The sequence below is a fragment of the Nematolebias whitei genome, chromosome 1 (assembly GCF_014905685.2).
Source record: "Nematolebias whitei isolate Nwh7 chromosome 1, NemWhi1, whole genome shotgun sequence".
NCBI lineage: Eukaryota > Metazoa > Chordata > Actinopteri > Cyprinodontiformes > Rivulidae > Nematolebias > Nematolebias whitei.
Window position 1 is genome coordinate 33773364 of NC_056498.1, and position 21484 is coordinate 33794847.

The 21484-nt window shown below is 44.3% G+C and overlaps 3 long non-coding RNA genes across 3 annotated transcripts in view; all 3 read left to right on the forward strand.

Annotated features, from left to right (window-relative positions):
- Positions 1 to 3347, forward strand: part of LOC119416670 — a 5169-nt gene extending 1822 nt beyond the window's left edge. Inside the window, exons 2-4 of the long non-coding RNA XR_005187112.1 lie at positions 683 to 709; positions 2402 to 2482; positions 3293 to 3347. This is a non-coding gene — a long non-coding RNA (uncharacterized LOC119416670). The remainder of the gene's footprint in view (positions 1 to 682; positions 710 to 2401; positions 2483 to 3292) is intronic.
- A 111-nt stretch (positions 3348 to 3458) lies between these two features.
- LOC119416678 lies at positions 3459 to 7035 on the forward strand. Its single transcript, XR_005187114.1, has 3 exons — positions 3459 to 3500; positions 3797 to 3823; positions 6990 to 7035. It is a non-coding gene; the product is annotated as an uncharacterized LOC119416678 (long non-coding RNA).
- A 3084-nt stretch (positions 7036 to 10119) lies between these two features.
- Positions 10120 to 20885, forward strand: LOC119416686. The gene is made up of 3 exons (XR_005187115.1): positions 10120 to 10190; positions 18992 to 19030; positions 20323 to 20885. It is a non-coding gene; the product is annotated as an uncharacterized LOC119416686 (long non-coding RNA).
- Positions 20886 to 21484: the final 599 nt, after the last annotated feature.

The following is a 21484-nucleotide window of genomic DNA, read 5'->3' on the forward strand; positions in this document are numbered from 1 at the left end:
CAGTGTACCTCGAGGAACAGTCAAATGCATTCTCCAGGTCCACAAAACACATGTCGACTGGATGGGAAAACTCCCATAATCCCTCGAGGACCTTAGTAAGGTAAAGAACTGATCCAGTGTTCCACAGCCAGGAAATAACCCTCATTGTTCCTCCAAAATATGAATTTCGATTATCAATCAGACTCATTTTTCCACCTGGAAGGCTGAGAAGAGTTATACCCCTATAAATAGTACTCGCCCTCCAGTCCCCCTTTTTGACGAGGGGAACCACCACCCCCAGTCTACCAATCCAGTGGCACTGCCTCGGATGCCCACGCAATGTTGCACAGGCTTGTCAACCAAGACAGCTCTACAACATCCAGAGCCATGAGGAACTCAGGGCGGATCTCATCCGTCACAGGAGCCCTGCCGTCTTGGAGCTTTTTAACTACCTTGGGTGACCTCAGCTGTAGATTGAGAAGGTCTGAGAAGTATTCCTTTCACCTCCTGACAACATCACTATATGGGAAGGAAAACATTTTCTCAAGAATTTTAATTGTTCTAAACTTGTTTATCTCATTACCTCAAGTCAGCTCAGCTTCTAGATAAACCTGATTGATGTTAGCAAAGAAAGAACTGTTTCTAAGAACAGAAAAACAAGGTACAGTCTGACCTAATGTTTGCCACTTCTGATTTTTTTCAGGGACCTCATGGCTTTCCTGGACCAAAGGTAAATCAGATGTACAGTACAAAAATGTAGGCCTTAAGTTGTTTTTAAGAACTTTTTATTCATAAAAAAAATCTGTTATTCATAGAAAGTACTAGATTGGGGTGAAAAAAGGGCAAATGTTTGCAATCTTTAATATTTTTCACACATAGCAATATTAACAGCAAACAGATTTTAAAGGTAAATAAGGAGCACTAAAAATATGTTTGTGGCCTGGCAGAACTTTACAGTAGCATGCTGTAAGTTTATACTTTCCAGGAACTAGTGTAACATCTCGTTTTCACAATGCTCTTTCATAAAACAGTTCCGTAAAATGACTGCACAGACCAGTCTGTATTTTTGCTGCCTCTGAACAATCATAAATTGCCAATGGAGCCACGTCCCACACAAACATAAGTTTTCAGAAATGAAGCGAGTATTGCAGAACCAAAAGAGGCGTGGAACAGAACTCAGCTGTGTTGAATTGGAGCACAATGCATCAAATGTGACGGACGTCTCGTGTCATTTTCAAAACAAAATGGACAAGCTCAACTTAGCAATTGTCTTTATGATTAAATATGTTTTAATTATATATGAAGTTGCTGTGTGTCATCATCAATCTTTCCTGAATATTAAATCGGAGGGGTTACGTTGGAGGAGGAGTTGACAGGGCAGAGGGCGGGCCCCGGAAGCCATCTTATCACCAGCAAACTGTTTTTTTCCACTCTGGAAGTGAGCTATTTGTGGGATTCAGTTTAGTTTGGTGGGCTTCTCAGACTGAACAAGCCCTTCGGATGAAGGACGAAACGTCTCGGCAACAAAAGAAACCGTCCAGATGACCTGACCAAAGCAGTTTTTTAGTTTTTTTTTATTTTTGGCTGGGTGGTCACACAGTTGTCATTGTCCATTGTCCATTCACATATTGTTGAATTGTGCTACCAGTTTACTTTTTCACATGTTGGAGAGCATGTAAGAAGAGCTCTTGTGCAGGTGTGAAAATACAGCTCTGAAACTCGAGAGTTTAAGGAAACTAAGGGTTCAAGATGGGTTTGAGATACCCCGACAACTTTGACTGATTTGAGAGAAAATTTGTCACACAAGTTTTGTGAACATGTTCAAAATTCACACGAGACTTAACCTCTGCGACTCACAAGGAAACTGAGAACTTCTGTAAATGTTGTGAAACATTTTGGAGACTCCCTTGCAAATCCCATTAGCAATTTGTTGCTAGTTGTGACAGCCCAGTGAGATACTGGCTTAAGGTTTGTTCTAAAAGTCTTTCAGCTTCCAGCTGCCGTTCACTAACAAAACATGTTATTTAATGACTCCAGAGTGCACCAAGAAGATAAGAGACTGGAACAGATGGCATAATCAATGCAACAACTTTTCCTCTGCTTAATTTTTTTATACGCCAGTTGAAGGCGGGACGTATTACGGTATAGTCTCCTACCATAGGTCCGTTAACTTTCTCTTGTCTGAACCATAACTTCTGATCCACTCAAGACAATTTATTTAAACTTGATACAAATCTGTACCACCACTAGATGCATCGTGTACACTTTTTATCACCCCAGCTCTAATTCAGATCACAAACGAAGGTCAAATGTTATACAAGGTATTTTCTTGTCTGAAACATTTCTACAGATTGCTGTATAATACTTTGTCACTGGGGGTATAATGTGTCGTATTTCATAGTCTTGTTCGTTTATTTTACAGGGGGAGCCTGGTTTGCACGGTATGAAGGGCATGAGAGGGGAACCAGGACACAAAGGGGACCGTGGACCATTGGGCCTCCCGGTAAGTACCACGATAAAATACGGACCATTTTTATAGAAACCCGTTGATGTCTTTAACAACCCTGTGAAATGTTTTAGTTGCGCCTAAGTGTGAACATTTAAGTGTATGTTTATGTACATGTGTGTGCCTTCTCCATTTTCTGTCCTCATTTTCATTCGCCTCGACTGACATACTTTGCCAAGCTGCCTGTAACACACAGTGTAATTGAGCTGTTGTACACCCTGCCATCAACTTGTCCTAATAACAATGTTCATCTGGTACTAATCCCGCCTTGTTCATGTCACTCATACCTCCATAACCACACAGGGAGCCTCCGGCTTGGACGGCAAGCCCGGAATTAGGGTGAGTGTCATGTGATCAAGAGGCTTCGCCACCCAACGTCTGTCTACTTCTCTCCCTCACCATACAGACCCCCTCCTTTTTTCATTTATTTTTTTGAGTCATGTCACCTTATTATTTGCCACAAAAAGCCAATAATACAAGCTTTTGTTGTACTTGACAAAGATCAGTCTTATGAACTGAACAGAGTTTAGTTTTCTGGACAGAGACCATACAGAAAGCTGTTACAGCAAACATTTCAAGGCTCTTGTTTTGTCCCGTTTTGCATTAACTGAGCATTAACACACTCATACATTAACAGTCAGCAGTGTTGTAAATGTCCTATGTGGCCAGTTGCACGTCTCCTAGCTGCGTGTGCCAGATGTAGCCCAGACACAACAAACTGTTGCAGAAGCTTTGTTTGCTTGGGAACTTATTCAGACCTGCTATTAATCTGAAAATGTAGATTTACCACATTGCTACTCTCTGCAGGGCATGGACGGACCTCCAGGTCCAGCTGGTCCAGCTGGACCAAAGGGTGACGTAGTAAGACACAATCATTGTTTTCTTTTTATGAAATTCATTTTGAGCAGGCTTTTAGAGATATTTTAAAATCACTTTTAATGCAAATTTCATTCATTCTTAGGGGGAAAGAGGAGTGCCAGGTGAACCGGGACCCCGAGGCCCTTATGGACTACCAGTAAGTCTGACAAGAACTATATCTATTAAAAGAAGTCTATGTACAATTGTGTTTAATAAAGTTTCTTTGAGCTAACACAACGTTGTGAGCTTGTTGGTATAATAAATTATTTCATTATATTATTAAATGAAATGTTCGTTAGTGTCATTACTTGGGTTGTTCAAGCTAAATTATTATATTATTATTAACTTCCATTCATTTTATATGGTTTACACCATTTTTATTAGCCTGAGTCAGTACAAGAATTTGAAGGTCAGTTTTGCATCAACAGTAAAACTTTTTTTTTTTTTCTGCAGGGTTCAGCTGGAACACCAGGACTGGATGTAAGTCGACTTAATGATTTTTTTTTTTGTCCTTTTAAACAATTTTAGAACTTGGTAAAGACATTATTTAAATGTTGCACTGCATCTAATATTAATTAGCTAATTAAGAACAGTTGTGTTAACAGATTGGGGGAGTCTTTGCCTCAGGTGGAGGAGTTCAAATGTCTGGGCGTCTTGTTCAGAAGTGATGGTAGTATGGAGCAGAAAATGGATCCGCAGATTGGGGCCTCATCCTCAGTTATGAGGGCGTTACTTCAGTCGGTCGTGCTTAAGAAAGTGCTTAATCGAAAGGCGAAGCTCTTGATTTACAGGTCTGTCTACATTCCATTGCTCACCGGTGGTTATGAGGTTTGGATCATGATCAAATGAACGAATTCCTGGATACAAGCCACTGAAATAAGCTTCCTTCGTTGAGTCTTAGCAATGGGGTGAGGAACTCAGTCATTCGGGGAGCGGTCGAAGTAGAGCCACTGCTCCTTCGCATCAAATGGCATAAGTAATGTGGTACAGGCATCCTCTTGGACACCTCCACTTGGAGGTATTTTGGAGCATGTCTCTTTAGGATGATGCTCCGGGGCAGACTCAGAACTGACTAGAGGTATTGTGTATTTTCTCTGGCCTGGATACACCTTGAGGTTCCCAAGGAGGAGCTGGAGAACGTCACTTGGAAGTATTGCGGTCAGTGAAGGGATTGAACCCAAATGCAGGCAGACGCAATAAGCTCAAGTAAAATATATCTGGTTTTATTAAATAAATGAAAGCAAAGGACTGACATGGCAGCAACTACTTACAAAACACATGGAGCACAGCAGTGGTGTAGTCTACCTGATATGCTGGTATACGGCATATACCCACTAGAAAAGCTTGGGAATTTCCGTATACCTGCTTAAAAGTGCCCAATGATGCGTAACGCGACATATCATTGGGCACATAGCATGACATGTTAAACAGCAGTTAAACGCTTCCATAACAATCTGTCTGTATGTAGCGCTTGTTTATTACATTTGCTTTTAAGGACTAGTGCAAACTCTTCACTGGAGCACAGGAGAGAGGACTGAGACATCTGACAGGTAGTCAAGACAACGAACCTCTGTTAGAGTGGTGAGCAGAGATCGTTTAAGTAGAGCGGGGGAGTGTGGAAAGCTGTAGCACCTGGTAATTACATATTGGAAACAGGTGTAAGTGGTCAGCTGGCTGAGGGTGAAAATGAGAACTGACACATGGGAATGGAATGTAAGTCTGAGATTGTCATCATTGTATGTTCCCATACAATGATGACATTATCCATCCATCCATCCATCCATTATCTTTACCCATTTATTCCATTTTGGGTCACGGGAGTCACTGGTGCCCATGTCCAGCAATCACTGTGCGAGGGGCGGGGTACATCCTGGACGGGTCGCAAGTCCATCACAGGGACACATAGAGACAAACGAGACAAACAACCATTCACTCTCTCACTCACACCTAGGGACAATTTAGAGTTACCAATCAGCCTAACATGCATGTTTTTGGACTGTGGGAGGAAACCGGAGTACCCGGAGAAAACCCACGCATGCACCGAGAGAACATGCAAACTCCACCCAGAAAGGCCCCTGGACCGGGGTTTGAACCAAAGACCTGCTCGCTGAGAGGCAGCAGCTCTACCAGTTGTGCCACCGTGCTGCCCGTGACATGATGACATTAGTTCTCTTCATTTATTTTTTTTCTCTTCATTTCACTTTTTTTTTTCTTTTCTTTTTTGGTTCTAGAACTGCGCCGCTCAAGGTGGCTGTATGTTGGAGCAGCTCCGTTACTTTCATTCTGAGATTTTGCTTTTGGAAACTTTAATTCCTCTTTTTCTGGATGTAAATCACTTTTTTTGGATGATTGTTTCCTCTGGTATCAGATGCTGTGCAGCTGGAAGGATTTTTACTGAAACTTTTTTAGTTTTGTACATTTGTTACGATGTGTAACCATGGCAACAAGGCAGTTTTCTACAACCAACAGCAACTGATTAACATCTCAAAAGCTCAAATAATATCTCAACTACAGCCCCAAATCTCAAATGAGTTGAAAAGGATGTTCTGTGGACGCATTCTCATCTACCTGCCGGCTGTGCTCGAGTGCCTGACCACTGAGATCCTGGAACTAGCAGGAAACACGGCTCATGACAGCGGAAGGACAGGATCGTACCTCGGCACCTACAGTTGTCTGTCCGCAGCGACGAGGAGCTCGGCAGACTGCTGGGAGGAGTGGCCATCGCTCTGGGAGGAGTTCTGCCTGGCATTCCGGTGGTCCTACAGCCCGGGGGAACCGAGAGGCCAGCCGAGTCTGGGTGGACGGATCGGACGGCATCTGCAGCCAGTTTCTTAGGATCCACTGTGGGATGGACCTTTACAAGAGATCCTTCCTACCTACAGCCATCAGTATCTATAACATCTCTTAATGAAATGAGGATAACGAGTTACAACAACAAATAATTTCCCTTTGGGATCAATAAAGTATTTTTGGGTTGAATAGAATTGAATTAACCCATCACACCTGAGATACACCCAGTTGGAGCAGAGGGCAGCTATGTAAGCACCCGGGGAGCAATTGGGGATTGGGCTTCTTTCTCAGGGACACCATGACATGGCCTTGGAATGGCGGGACGTCAAACTGCGACGTTCTGGCTCCAAGTTGGCTTCCCTATCTCTTCACCATCTTGGTCCCGAAACACAGGGGGCTGAAGCAAAACACAAGTGACATAAGAATAGCATAAACCACAAGGGGAAATGAGACTAAGGATAAACTGAATGAACTAAATAAATAACAGAAAAACACAGACTATGACAGGCAGAGGGATGTCTGGGTTTCTCCTCGGGGCATGTTGCCTCCTTGACCCGACTACAGATAAGTGGTGAAAGATTGAGATAAGATGTGCTAATGTTCTGTGCATCAATTGATTCTATGAAGTTGATTTTTTTTATGCAACTACATACCATCAAACGTATTATTTCCATGAATACTTTCTTGCAGACTTCTTTAATTTTTTGCCTTCATTGTTTCCTTTTCACCTCCCTTCAACTTCAGATTTCTTTGATCTTGATGTGTTTTTATGGAAGCTCTGTATGGAAATGAAAATCCTCTCCTGTTTTTGCTCATTAAAGACAGAGTTTGATTAAGTGAAGTTGTACTTTCACAGGGGTTGCCAGGCTTAAAGGGAGATAAAGGCAACGATGGGGAAAGAGGAGAAAAGGTAGATGTAGATACGGCGTGTGTTATTACCACTAACACTACAGAGGGCTGATGTCAATGGACAGTGTAGACTTATTTTATAAATATTTGTTGGCTTTGTAGTATTTTTTTACTCTCCTCAAGTTTGAGCTTCTATATAAAGAATAACTATAAAAAGAAAGGTTCAATCCCCCTTATCATAATGAATTTCTTTTATTTTTGCAGAAACTGTTTAACTGTATGCTTCATACATAAATGAACTAATTGGATTACAGTTTTGGAATCCAGCCTTGGAATAAAATGCCATTCCAAGTCCTCTCAAACCAGCGTTTGTTTTCGTCTCTTCAACAGTTTGCCATCTCATTGTTTAAAATTTGATCTCATTATCAAGCGTCACAAAGTGAAATCAACATGTTACCACAAACATGTCCATTGACAACAGGCTCTTCGTAACCATATTTCTGTCATTTTCTGTGTTTTCCATGCATGAACCTCAAGTGTTACCTTTCACTTCCCCTATTTCCTGAGCCTGTTGGAAACCTTTCATTACCTTTTTCATTTTACCACAGTGGTTTCTCTCTTTCTGTAATCGCCATGTTTGTTTTTGTTTAAATGACTAAAAGGTGTAAAGTATTCCTAAAAAATCCAACAAAGTTAAGTCAGGTCCACTGGACGGTTTCTTTGTGTTCAAACGTTTCGTCTTTCGTTGAACGAAGGCTGTTGACCATGAATCACGATGTTTTGAACCACTTTGGCCATGACCGCCTCAAACGAGTCAGCGGGGGAGAGGGCGGGCTCCAGAAACTATCTTTGCACCATCAAACTCGTTGACCCACTATGTGAAGGTGCTTTTAAGACTGAGTTTGTTGTGGCTCCTCGGACTGATGAAGCCTTTTGGATGAAAGGTGAAACCTTTCAACAAGAAAAAAACTCATCCAGAGGACCTGACTCAACTTTGTCGGATATTCATTACTTACTAATTACAGATAACTCTTTAAACAACCTCAGTTTGGAGAAATGGTTAATTTTAACCAGTCTGACGAGCTAATGGCTAGTTTAAGAGGATCTGATGTTAAAGTTGAGTGGAGCGTTTAAAGCGAATGCTGTTTTAAAACCTTTATAGCACTTTCAGTTTTGTGGTTATTCTCACAGAAATATAATATTCCCGCCAAAAGTGCTATAGCTAGCTGCTGCTGCCCTTTGTTGCACTTGCTAATAACTACATTATTCAGTGTAAACAACTGTAATGTAAAATTGACAGTGAAGTAAAGTGGTTTTTAAGATTGACATATGTCAAGACACCAAAACACAGGGTTTATAGGGGGTGCTGAAACCCTTGTAAATGCTTGCGTTTCATTGTGGGATTTTCAGGGTTTTAGAAGCGTTTGAATTTAAGAGGCTGAGGTAACTCAGTGGTCAGTGCTATGGTCTTGTAACCTTGAAGCTGCTGGTTCGAGCCCAGGTTGCTTCAGAATGGGCATCTGTCATAAAACAATCGCTAAATCTTTCCTGCAAGTTCGTTGGCTGTGGTGACCCCTGAAAAAGAGAGCAGCCAAAAGAACAAGAACAGGAAGCGCTTTAATCTTGAATAAAGTGCTTGAAGCTTTAACTGAATTTGTTTCATCAGACAATGCTGTCCAAACCTGCAACTCTAAATTATTTTTTAAGACTGCAGAAATTTGCTTTGGTCCCATCTGCGTTCGAAGTAGTGATTCGCTTTTCAATCTGGTAAAAATAGAAATTTTCCAAACAGATGTTCAAAGAAATATTTAAATTAGCTGAATCCTATTTCCTAGTCACCTTTTCCACTATTCCTTGGCGCTTAATTTGAATTCATGAGGGGAAGTGGTTCTCATACTTTACTACAAAACGTGACATTTCTTCAGGAAGCTGATATACCATCAATAGTAACAGATTCCTTTTATACAAACTGACATGACATCCTGTAATGGACTGGCAACCAGTCTTGGGTGTCCCTTGCCTCTGACCCAATGAATACTAAGGATAGTACCACCTTTCTGTGAGCAAATGGGTATAAAATATGAATTAATTACATTGTCACTTTTACTATAAATACCGTTTAATAACAATTGGGATACAGGATTTTAGATAATACAAGGATTTACCTGAGAAAACTAATTTATAAGAGTTTTTGCTAGCACAGAATGTACTCATTGGTTTGAAATGTTCCTCTGTTTAATGAGCCTGAAAGCCCTACCGTTTCACCCATCACTGTACACCCCTATAAGTTGGCATGAATGTTCAAACTGTAGGGTTAGGGCTACATTAAATGGTATAGGGAACGTGGGGAAAGGGATTCGGCAGTTCTGTATCAACATGTTGTGAGAACAGTTCAGACCTTTCCAGAGTGTTCTTGAACTTGAATTGTACTCGTTTCTCTGGCGGATGATTTCCCTGCTAGTCTTTCTCATCCTTTGTGCCCTTGACACCACTTTAATAATGAAGTGTTTTCCACTTTTCCCTTTCTTGTTCCCCTTTTATTGTCCGCTGCCTTTTAAAAACACCCAAAACTGCCTGGTATCACTCTCCTATCTAACCTATCTGACCATGTCCTTTTTACCTCTGTTGGGCCACAGAAAGCCCTCTTTAATCCCTTCTTGTGGTAGACATACTTGTTGAAAAATGAATTTAACTTGACTAAACACTTGTATCCACAGGGGGAGAAGGGAAAGAAGGGCAAAAAAGGGCCTAAGGGCGAGAAAGGAGAACAGGGTGCTCCGGGATTAGATGCACCCTGCCCATTGGTATGTCTCATCTGTGAGCTGGAATTTGCGTATACCAGCCATGAAGAGCAGATGCTCTAAACAGGGAGGAGCTCCTTATGGGTACACCGAGACCAGTTTTGTCGCCTTGAAATTAGAAAACACTATCTTGACACACTGTTTGGAGCTTCATCATAACTCTGCAATTTGGACACAAAACTTGCTGGTAAGAAATGGTGGAATCGGCAAGCTCACAGGGCAGCTCCTCCCTGACCCTCCCCACGGTTCTGTCACAAGGGACAGATGAAGGGGGTTAAGGGTCTTCCACTTCTCTCTTAGTAACACTCCTAGGTCATCTGTGTAAACAGGGTTTCCGGGGATTTAAGGGTGAAAAGGGGGAACCAGGTCAGCCAGGTCTGGACGGGCTGGATGCCCCGTGCCAATTGGTACAGTATTTCTCTCTTTCCCAAAACTTCTTACCTATGCATGTAATTCACCTGCAGGCCATTACTGACCCACAAACTAATGCATGAAACAAAAACTTGACAAGCATGGTCATTTTAATCACAATTTCAATTTAAAGATAGCTTAAAACAAACATATACAGTATATAACTAACATCTTGACTGCAAGCAGCCTCTTTTAGATTACACACATTGTTCCATCTACAGTATAAATCAGTGATCACCAGTTCTTTAATGCAGTGGTTCCAAACCGTGGTCCTTGAGGAACACCATCCTGCATGTTTGACTTGTTTCCCTGCTTTGACACACCTGATTTGAATGAATGGGTGATTAACGGACTTCTGCAGAACTTGAAGTCATTAAATAACTGAATCTGGCGTGTTGGAGCAAGGAAACAACTGAAACATGGAGGATGGCATTCCTCAAGGACCAGGGTTTGGAACCATGGCTTTAATGTATCCTTCTAACTGATTCCTGTCCTTACCCTGATTAAAGCTAGGATTAAAAAGTTCCCTAAAATGTATCCCTCCCTGCTGGGTTCTCTTAACCTGACGCTAACACAGATCCCATAAGTTAGCCATGCTAAAAGTGCATGGATCCCTGTCTCAACTCGTTAACTTTCCCTTTTTTCTTCCTGTTTGTACCAATTGGGCCAGACCACTACAAAAAAAAACAAAAAGATTAAAATATTTGCTGCAGACCTACAGTATACTATATGTATTCACTAGTTTTTGGTTTGTTTGATTTCTTCTATTGCTGAAACAATACATGACACTTGATGCTTTTGGTAGAAAATTGGGTGGTTTTAAGTTTTGGGACATCACAGTGATCTCATATCTACACACACTGAAAGGATCATGTCATAATAGGTAAACTTTACAACTTTTCAAGTTACATCATTTTCATTTCCTTAAACATTCATTTAGTTGTTGTTTTTTTTTTCTCAAGACAAACTGATTTGGTTTTAGTGTCTCCAAATGCCATGTTTTAAACAGTAGACTCATCATAATGTGCATGATGTTCATATTGTTGTGTATTTTGTGCATGATTAATGTAATTTGTGTATTTTTAGACTAACACTCAGAGTTACAGTCAGAATTCAGGCAAACATTTACAAACGTTGGTTACGTACTGTAACCCCAGATTCTATGAATATAGGCGTAGCCCTTTAAGGCTGTCGCTGATGGGTTTATCCCGTTATGCGCAAGCATCGTACTGAAAAAAATTAGTCCACGCCCACCTGCTGTGTGGGCCCCACCCGATCCGTATAAATTACGTTAAGAGCGGGTAATCTGCTCCCAAATAGCTTATTCTTTTCTTCAGCTATTCAGGAGCCAGTGAGGCCCGACGCTTAAAGGGCTACGCCTATATTCATAGAATCTGGGGTTACAGTACGTAACCAACGTTCTATGTCATATAGGCTTCGCCCTTTAAGGCTGTCGCTGATGGGTTAAGGGCGAAGCGGATGTGGTCCTCGCCTCACTGGGTCCATTCGAACCCAGTAAGAAGCGGAAGCTTGCCCAAAAAACGTCTTGCCACTCAGTTCCCCATGTGCATAATTACGCATCGCGTAATTGTGTGCCATGCACAGACGCATGTTGTGCAACTATGCGTTCTGACAGCATGAATGCCCCGGAAAAACTTCAACGGGGAAGATATTGAAAAGAGGAGGGGGGGGGGGGGCATGAAGCAACTGATTCATGATTGAACAGTATAAACAGATTAATATCAATGAACTGATTATTGAACAAATGAACTGATTGGTAACAATAGTCATGAACTGATTAGTGACAATAGAACCGAATCACAGACACAACTTGTGGCTGATAACAACATCTCACACTGTAATGCATGCAGACAGATGTGAGCTTAAACAGAGTTCCATGAGAACAACAATATTCATTCTGTTAGAGCACTAAGGACAGAATGTGTCATGGAACGAGCCGTTACATCACGTAGGTAAAAGCGAATAAATGAGCAGGGTGATGACCATGCAGCCGCAGTGCAAATGTCCTGCATTGACATACCATTATGCAGAGCAGTCGAAGATGCGATACCCCTGGTTGAGTGTGCTTTGAGGTTGACAGGAGGCTCTAGATCTGATGCTCTGTAGGCTTCAGAAATGGCCTCACACAGCCAGTGTGACAAGCGCTGGGTGGATAACGGGCGGCCTGCGGATGCATCTCTATAATGCACAAACAAATGTTGAGTTTGACGCATTGCAGCTGTGCGCGCTATGTAACACGATAACGCCCGCACCGGACAGAGAAGATGAAAAGATGCTTCTTCTTCTGATCTGTGGGGGGGAGGGAAGAATCCCTCCAACGATATCTGTCTCGATTTAAAAGAGCTCGTGATGCATTTAGGCATAAAGGCTGGGTTTGGTCTTAAATCAGCTGAACTACCGTCAGCCTGGATTCTGAGACATGACGGAGCGGCAGAGAGGGCAGATAAATCACTCACCCTCTTGGCGGATGTTAAAGCCAGCAGCAGGGCTGTTTTAAGAGACAGGAATTTAAGTGAAACTTGATCCAGAGGCTCAAAAGGAGCTTTGATCAGGGCTCGCAGGACCAGCGTTAAATCCCACTGTGGAACGAGTGGGCGTGAAACCGGTCTATGTCTTTGTACACCTTTTAAAAACCGCTTCATCAGCGGGTGGTTAAAAGCTGTTCTGTCCCCGAACCCTTCGTGGCAGGAAGAGATGGCTGCAGCGTACGTTTTAATCGTGCTGAACGCCAACTTCCTATCCATCAGCTGTTGAAGAAAGGACAGCACGCCACCTAATGGACATGAGGTGGCCTCCAGACCTTTCTCTGTACACCAGCGCTGAAAAGCCGTCCACTTTGATGTGTACAGGGCTGTGGTAGATGCAGCACGTGAATCTTGAATTGTGCGCACTACCTCCTGAGGGAGACCCATCCTCTCTAAGCGGGACCGCTCAGCGGCCAGACCCACAGGTGCTGGCCTATTTCCGGGTAACTCCTGATCGCTCCTCCTGCTTGAAGGAGAGCATCTTCCCTCCATGGCAGTTTCCACGGGCGACCTGACAACAGACGCTGCAGGACCGGGAACCATGGTGCGTTCACGCGCTCGGGAGCTACCAGGAGAGCTGTCAGTCCCTCCTCCTGAACTCGGTTCAGGAACCGTAAAATCAGAGGAGGAGGAGGGAACGCGTACAGAAGCGTTTTGGGCCACGGACTGTGGGCAAATGCATCCACCCCCAGCGGTGGATCGTCTCGAGGGCTCAGGGAAAACCATAACTGGCACTGAGCGTTCTCTCGCGTCGCAAACAGGTCCACAGCTGCTTTGCCAAACTTCTGCCACGTCTGAAACATCAGGTCTGGATGGAGGGTCCAGTCCGCGTGACGTGGACCGCCCCTGGACATCACGTCTGCTCCTCTGTTCAGAACGCCGGGTATGTAAACCGCTCTGATGGAAAGCAGATTTTGGTGAGCCCAACACAGTAGCTTCCGTGCAATGTGTAACATCTGGGCTGAACGCACACCCCCCTGGCGGTTTATGTACGCAGCAGTCACCATGTTGTCTGTGTGAATCAACACGTGTTGATTCTGTAGCACGGGAGCAAAATGCTGAATCACATTCAGCACTGTGCGACACTCCAAAACATTGATGTGGGCTGATGTGCGGTGGGGCCACAGCGCCCCTACTGCTTGAGATAGGCATGTCCCCCCCCAACCTGACAGAGACGCGTCCGTGAAGACTGACACGTGTGTCGAGGGTTTGCTGACGGGGACTCCCTCTGACAGAGCCAGGGTGTTTCCCCAGTGTCGGAGGTCTGCTCTCACGGAGGGAGGGACAGTGATCATCCGTCTCTTTTGTTTTACTGGATCCACACGCAGGCGCGTAAACCACCTCTGGAGGCGCCTCATGTGTAACAAACCCAGCGGGACCACTGTGTGAGCTGATGACATCATTCCCAACAGCTTCATGACGGAGACAGCTGTTACCACTTTGCCAGGTCTTACGTGGCGTAATTGGTTTTTTAGAGTGTCGATTCTTGTTTGTGATAAGCGAGCCGTCATGGTAATTGAATTTAATTCCACTCCCAGATAAACAATTGTCTGGGCCGGGAAAATCGAGCTTTTCTTCCAATTTATGGCGAAGCCCAGATTTAGCAGGTGTGATGCCAACACCTGAGCCTGTATCAATGCTTCCTGTCTGGAGTGAGACAGGAGCAGCAGGTCGTCCAGGTAAAACAAAACTCTCATCCCTGCTCTGTGCAGTGGATGCAGGGCTGTCTCCACACACTTTGAGAACGTGCGAGGTGCGAGGGAGTACCCGAAAGGCAGCCTGTTGTACTGGTACTTCATCCCTTGAAAGGCGAAACGCAGAAATTTTCTGTGTTTTGGGATGATTGGTATGTGAAAATAAGCATCTTTTAGATCGATGGAAACAAACCAGTCGTTTTTCTGGATGTTGTCCAACAGCTGTCTGTTCGTCAACATGTGAAAAGGTCTGTTCATGATCGCTTTGTTGAAAGCTGACAGATCCAGAATCGGTCTCATCCCTCCGGTCTTTTTGGGGACCAGGAAGTAGCGTGAGTAAAACCCTGTGTTTTCCTCCTCGTTGGGAACTTTTGAGATTACACCTTTTATCAGAAGCTCCTGGACTTCTGCATTTAAGGCTGAGACTTGGTCTGGTGATGACAGGACCGTCTCTATAACTCCTCCGAACGGAGGGGGTCGGGTTGCAAACTGCAGCGTGTAACCCTTGCATAACACTCTGTCCATCCATCTGTCCGGTGAGCATGTTTTTAACCACTCTGCGTGACGTTCGTGGAGTGGACGTGCGTTTAAATGATGTGCCGTGTTTTGAACGGATGTCATCCAAACCTCCGCCTCGACCGCCGTCATGCGTCGCGGAAATGTTTTCCGCGTGACCCAAGGCGAGGCTTTCTCGAAAGGGCTGTTCTGCGCGCGCCCGTGCGCTGTGACTGGATCGCGGACCAACCTTCATGTCCGGGCGGGGCGGTGTGCGCTGAGGCGAGGCGTGTGTCAGCTGGTGACATCCAGAGGCTGCACGTTTAACGTCGCTGTGCGAACGTTGAGAGGTGGAGGGCGTGACGTCATCAACGCCGTGCTGTCGAAGTGAAGGTTGTGAACTTCGCGGGAGCGCACGTTTTCTCTGGAGGGACGCGCGCCGCTCTCGCTGAGGGCGGGGCCCGTCGTTGGATTCATTCAGCTGTCTCACGCTTATGCCGCCGTGAGCTGCTGGTCGCAGAGGCGCGATGGATGACGGCTGTTCGCGTTTATTCAGGAAAAACGTGTGTTGTTTTTGCTGAGAGCGGGGACCTCCACCGGACCCGGCCTGCGGTCCCACATTTATCCCGATGTGAGCCGGTGAGCGCCGGGCAGCTGTGCGTGCATCATCGGCACAGTGCCGTTTGGATGGACGGTGCTTGTCTCGCTCGGGTGCGCGTTTAACACCGTTTGAGTGGTGATCGTGCGGTTCTGTTTGACAACAAGATATTTCGCTTACCGTGGTGTCACGTGAGCGTCTGGGCATGTGAAGGAGCGGCGGTGGGTTTAAAAAACCTTTATTTAAGGACACCGGCTCTCTCTGTGTGGAGGATGTGTGTGTAGCGGCTGTGAGCTCATCCGAACTTACAGACTGGCTAAAAACAGGCATTCTGATTTTTGAAAAATCATTTATTTCACTTCCTGTTTCGTTCATACACACATCCCCCGCAGACCGTCATTTCTTAAACCTTCTCCCTCGTGAGCTCTGCGGTTTGTTTGACCCGAGCGCCGTCTGCAGGCGATCTCTGGGGAAGCGCTGAAGTGCAGGCTGCCGGGCTGAGGAGGGGTGGTCTCTGGCGGGCGGGGCTGGTGGTGGAGCTGGGCGAGACGAAGCTGCTGCTGCCGTGGAGCGTCGGTGCTTCTGCCTCTGCTCTCGGCGATCCTTCCAGCGAGCTGGGGGACGGGATGAGCCGCGCGGCTTGATGAGATGACGTACCGCTTCCGACATCTCCTCCGACTGTTTGGAATTCGCCAGCATGGTCTTCAAGCTGCTTCCGAACAGCGCGTCCGATGAGATGGGGCCCTCCATGAGGTCCTTGTGCAGCTTTTCCGGCAGCAATGGGGAGTGACGGAGCCAGATGGAGCGTTGGATTACCGTCATCCATGAAGCAATCCTCGACAGGCAAACCGTGGAAGCGGCGCACATGTTGAGGACGGCGTCTGCCGATTTACACAGGGAGCTCTTCGTCTCCTCCGGCAGGCCTGAGGCCTCCAGCCTCTTCGACATGCTAAAAGCTAACAGCGCCACGTTGTTGTTAGCCGCGGCCGCCTGAAAAGCACACTGGTGGGCTCTGTTGGAGAGCGCGGTCGCCACCTGGTCGTGTTTCCCCGGAGGGACGGGACGCTTCTCCAGCCTGGACATCTTCGCTCCGAAGGCTTCCGCGAGGCTTGGCTCAAGGGGGGGTACCGAGGGAAAGCCCCGCTCGGTGAACCCCTCCACTCTGGTGATAGGGGCGTAAGTGGAGACGGGCGCCCTTAACCTACCAGGACCGGCTGCGGCCTCGTTCCAGTACGCTGTCACCGCAGGAAAACGAGGCCAAATGGGATCAGGACGGCGAGCCGGCGTGGAGCCAAACCTTCCCGCAAGATCATCCGATCTGAGCGGGGGGGGTGAGGGGACGGAGAGCCCCTTAACGCTAGCAGCTTCCCGGATAATGGCGGGCAGCTCCGAGAGGAGCGCGCCCACGGCAGGGAGCGATGTGGTCGCTGAGGCGGGAAACCCCGGGGGAGTCGAGCATCCGCTCGGCCTCCCTCTTTCCAACACTGCGCTCCCCGGGAGGGAACGAGCGTCGGGGCTGCTGCTAGCGTCACCGGTCCCAGAGGAATCATCCGATTCACTCCGAGAGCCGGCGTCGAAGAAATCCATGGCGTCGTCCAGCGAACAGTCTCCCGCCACGGACAGGCAGTCCTCGATGGTAGCCTTAAACAAGGCTGCTCTCCTCTGCCTTTCCTCCGGTGGAAGCTCGTCACAGAGGCGGCAGGAGGAAGCGCGAGCGACGTGGCGGGGACCCAGGCATCCCTCGCAGGTGTCGTGCCGGTCGAAGCTAAGCAAGTAGCCGGTCTTGCACGAGGGACACAAACGGATGGTGCTGGAGCTGGACATCTCGACGAAAAAGGTCAGTTTATTCTTGTTTATTATGCTTGCTGAAGAAAAACTGGGAGCAGATTACCCGCTCTTAACGTAATTTATACGGATCGGGTGGGGCCCACACAGCAGGTGGGCGTGGACTAATTTTTTTCAGTACGATGCTTGCGCATAACGGGATAAACCCATCAGCGACAGCCTTAAAGGGCGAAGCCTATATGACATAGAACTGTAACATTTAATCAAAATGTTGACTGGATTATATGGAGACCCTCCAAGGCTCCTCTCCCACTAGATTCAGACCCGTCGATGGTCTTTATGACCTACGTGACCTGTTAGAACATGGCTGGCTTGCGACAAACTTGGTAATCTTCAAAATATAAAGGCAATCGTGATGATGCAACGCTTTTGGTACTCAACAAATTGTTTTTTACTGCTATTTTTCACATCCTCTTGCCACACTATGTACCTAAGCAGCACATTTCCATGACAGTTACTGTGTACACCAGAGGTCTGCAAACTTTACGATCAAAAGAGCCATTTCTGCCCCTTCGTTCACTAAATTAAACGTGTCCGGAGCCACAATACCTGCTACAACTGGGATTCTCAACTGGTGGCCCACGGACCCCTTTAAGTTTGTTGGAGGGCGCTTTTCTGGACAGTAGAGGTAATTTTATAAAACTAAAAAATCTAATGATTTTTTTACATTTATTGATATTTTTACATTCTGACTAAATAAAGGACGAGATTCTTGTGAAGAAGGAAAAAATAATATAGTTTTTTCCCAGTTTTTAAAAACTAAAACAATAAACTATGCATTCTTATGTGATATATTTTAATTGTAGGAAAATTACCTATCTTACTTTGAAGAAATAAAGCGTAAAGTGAAAGTGAGTGTGTTTTACTCCTTGTAATGATTCTAGTATTCATATATTTGCTAAATAAATGACAGGAAAACTGCTAAAATTTAGTTATAACAACCAATCAAATTCAGTTTTGTTTCAGTTATGGTCAAAGCTTGAAAGAGCCGCTGCAGAGGGACCAAAGAGCCACATGTGGCTCCAGAGCCGCAGATTGCAGACCCCTGGTGTACACCAACAATCGCACCCATACTGACATGATACCCTTGAGCATGTCAGGATGCAGTAACATCTAGGAAGATTATGCCATGTTAGGGTGTCACTGATGGCCTGATGGGATCGTAGCCTAGGCTTGAGGTTCAAAATGTTTTTCTTTTTTTCTTTTTTTTAAGTTAGCCTCCAACACTATAAATAAGGAACAAATCTGAAATACAATTTTTAAGTCGCTTTATCATCAGACCAGAGTAAGATTTGAAAAACTTTAGCAAACTGAGACTAATCACTTCCTAATGAAAACTATAACCAGATAACCAACTATAAAAACAGCCTGATAATGATTTGGATGTTACTGAACGTTTTTTTTTTTTAATCCTAACAGCTCGTCTACCAAACTTAACCCAAAAGAAGTCAAGTTTAATAAACTTTTTTTTTTTTACTGAATACTTAAATCTCTGACAAGTGTTGGGTGTTTCATAAAATTATTTTATTAATGAGGCTTGTTTGTAAGACGTTACACGCATTAACAACAAACCGTACGGTAAATGTTTCAGTTCTCATTGTTGCTTTTCTGTCAAACAGGGCCCAGATGGATTACCGATGCCTGGTTGCTGGCAGAAGGTAAGATAAGCTCAGGCAGGATTTATGTGATTTTATAGACTTTATTCTTAGAAGCATAAACTTTACACAGTGAGCAAAAATATGCTTGGTTTGTCCATTTAACATTTTCGGCTGTGATTAGTTCATTTTTTTTAGTTTGAGAAACTTTAAGGTTCTTAATATTTTGTTCAATCAGTGGAAGTTAGATTTTTTTTATGTGAGATACAACTTATCTGTGTTTGCATGGTGTTTCAGTGATTAATTATTAATAAATGTGTGCTGTGTGAAACATCTCACTGAGTTAAAAACAAAATGTGCAACTCAAAGGCCAAATCCCATTTTGTAGTGTTGCCCCATCCCTTTGGCTCCTAATTCAAAGTCTCAATGAGTAAAATATTCCACTACAAACTGAAACACCTTTTTAAAAGATTTTGCCTCATCAGTTGTTGAACTTCAATAGATTTAAAATTAGCAACAACAAAAAAAAAAGTTAAATAATTTTGTGTTTGGTTGATTGTTTTTTTGTGACAATGCTTCTTTGCAATACACATTAGCTCATATTGTTGGAAAGCCTGTTTATTTCCCCTTATTGCTGCCACGTGTATGTGTTCAGAAGAGGTTGGGTGTGCTCATGAAAATCTTTGCAAATCTTCTCTGCCAAACAGCTTATTCTACTATAGACCAATGTTTGGCATTGTTTTTTTGGATTGAATTATTGAAATCTGAAGAAACTAACTCTTATTACCAATTTAGCAATTTGTTCATTTAACAAACGGGGCCTCAGTAGCATGTGGAAGAACCATACGCAGCCACAACATACTTCAAAAGCTCAATTAAGCAAAGCATATGGCTATTGTAGGACTTTACACATTGTAAGTTTATTTTGTATTCAAATTTATATTCAGAAAACAGCTTTATTCTCAACATTTACTTAATTTTAATGAATGGCAAATGAAAAAGGTGTTTCTCCTTCTTTTTTTTTCTTTGAGTGGCACTAATACTCCATCATGTGGCCATCATGCTTGAGATAACAATAGTTCATGTGACAATAAAACTTTTTTCTTGGAGAAATGTTTATATTTTTGAGTTATTTGCTAATGCAGCTCAAACCCATTTATTTGAAACGTATCCCTGGAAAAACTAATTTTTTAGCCCCTACCACTTTACGAAACCAAGAGACTTGTGAACCCCTAACTCCACAGAGTAAATAACAGAACGGTAAGATAGAAGGGGTTAAATGGGATTCGGCCAAAGTCAGGAAACCATTTTCAAGTTTCAACCCTTGTAATTTTCACTTCTGTTTTTTCTTGCAGTGATCACTCTAACCTGAAACGCATGGAGTTTGTAAATAATGCTTCTTTTATGGTATTTATAGTTTTTTAATGGAAGTCAAAAAGAAAAAGAAGTCTATGTGTACAACAAAAGAGATAATCCCCGTAAGCTACGTCTACTCACCTCGCTGTGTGGAAACCAATCGTTGTGTGTGTCTGCTGTCTCACATCCACATCACGGTGGCGCTCGGATCCTCGGCTGACGGCAGAACTTGTCTTTAGTTTTTGCATGGCTAAAAACTGGAGCGATGCCATCCGGCCAGATCCTTTGTGGGGGAGGTGAAACGAGGAGTAAATGGACGAAGGATGGATGTGGACTAGCTCCGTAACACCAAGCGCTAGGTGTTGTGTGTTGTTTTGTTTCAACAAGCTCACCACCGGTTCATACAGCATCGTTTGCTCAAAGACTAAAAAAAAAAAAAAGAAGCTGAGCTGAACTTTGCCTCCCCGACCGTTAAAGAAGCATGAGTAGAATATTTAAATGTGATGTATATAAATGTCACTTTTGTGGTTGCATCATTGCTTCAGGAAAACAAAACTCAAGACGTCCAAAAGCTCTGAGATGGTAATTTTCTGTTTTCCTTCAATCTTCCTAAGGGAGTCACACCATGGCTGGTAGCCTGAGATATTTGGTTGGTGTTTCTTGATTTATTGTGGCGACGCCTGTAGAGCGCTCAGCTCTCAGCAGGCTCTCGCTGTTGCACCGTGAGGGTCGACAGCTCCATCAGTTCACTGCCTCCAGCAGACAACATACATCTCTGGACGAGAGCAGAGGAAACAAATCAATCTCGCAAAGATTTGTGTCTGGACAGGGGTGCTCGGTAATCCCTCCGAGCGAGAGAACAGAAGGGTGGCCGTCGGCTCCCTTCGAGATCAGCCGAAGCTTCTGTCACTTCTTTCTTGACGGACGACACTTCGAGGTCTTCAGATGGAACGCAACCATGTTCTTTTTCTTTTTTTTTCTTTTTTTTTTTTTTTCTCTCTGATTTTTTATGTATCATTTGTATTTTTGTGTATGATAGCCTTTGGTGCCTCAAGCTTTTATTCATTCCTTTATCAGAAATGTACAAATTTATATCTTGTTTTGAACCACGTTAATAGTGTATATTTCAGAAAGGGAAGCTTTCTTTTGGTAATACATGAG